Here is a 1,410-nt window from a genome sequence, read left to right on the forward strand (position 1 = left end):
TCTGCAAGTGATAAAAGAATTACGGGCACAGTGGCTTGCGCCTATAATCCTAGCATTTTGGGAGGCTGAGGCAAGAGGATCACTTGAGGCCAGGAGTTTGAGAACAGCCTAAGCAACATAGGGAGACTTCGTCTCTACAAAAAATAAACAAATTAACCAGGTGCCATGGTGCACACGTGTAGTCCTAGGTACTCGGGAGGCTGAGGCAGGAGGATATCTTGAGCCCAGGAGTTGGAGGTTTCAGTGAGCTATGTTCACCCCACTACATTCTAGACTGGGCAACAAAGTAATACCTTGTCTCCAAAAGAAAAAAGAAAAGGATTATGGTAGTATAAATATTTTATCATATGTTGGTAGCCAATGGAGACTTCAAGAAAAGGTTAGTCACCCGTCCAAAAACTAAATAGTAGTAGCAAACTAGTAAAATACATAGAAAATTGATGGGAATAGCCTTTGTCGTAAAACCAGGAGGCTATCTCCAAATTTGTGTCTCAAGAAACTAGAAAGATCTCAATAGAGGAAAAGCAGATGTGGAGGACGGTTATAATTCTGAAAGCAGGAACATAACTGCCCCCAGTTTGGGGAAAAACTATGTGAACCGAGGAAGGACAGTCAGCCTCAAAAATAGAGCAACAAGATCAGGAGCTTGATGTTGACCTTGTTTTTTGCCAAATCCCATAAAAGACATAAACTGTTTGGTTCATACGGTGATGTAATCTGTACAGATGGATGATTCAACAAGTTCAAAATAGCCTCGGTGAGATATTTCTCAAGGCTGTCCTCTTCACTGCACTCACTGAGTAACCCTGGTTAAGCCCACTTCTCAGGGATTCTGATGCATTACACTCATCTTCTTCACGAGAAAAATATATCCCCAATCTAAATGCTCATTATGGTTTATATGCTTTGGCATCATTTTGGTTAGCATCAGTCAGGCCTTTCCAAGTCTATACAACTCCACTTAACAAAATAGGGCGGCTGACCATGGGCTACAACAATATCACAACATAATGGCACCTTGGGGAGCTTGTAGGTAGAGAGCCACATGGCCTTCATCTGACCACGCTGTTGCTCACTTTTAAAGCAACATCATTCTTTATTGACTAAATGCCTAAGCATGAGCTATGTAGCAGTGGCAGAATTAATATTAAGAGGTGTTTCATTCTGGGGTATGAATAATAACGACAGGACAAAAGGATCATTAAAGAAACCTAAAGGGTAGAAAATATTAATAATTCAGAGTATTACAGAACACATAAGATGATCTGGAAAGGAAACGTTCAAAGGCCAAGGAAAGGCATATATTTTTTTTTTATTTCAGCATATTATGGGGGTACAGATGTTTAGGTTATGTATGTTGCCCTTCCCCCCAAGTCCGAGTTTCAAATATGTCCATTCTTCAGATGGTGC

The sequence above is a fragment of the Propithecus coquereli genome, unplaced genomic scaffold (genome assembly GCF_000956105.1).
Source record: "Propithecus coquereli isolate 6110/MARCELLA unplaced genomic scaffold, Pcoq_1.0 Scaffold17, whole genome shotgun sequence".
Taxonomy (NCBI): Eukaryota; Metazoa; Chordata; class Mammalia; order Primates; family Indriidae; genus Propithecus; species Propithecus coquereli.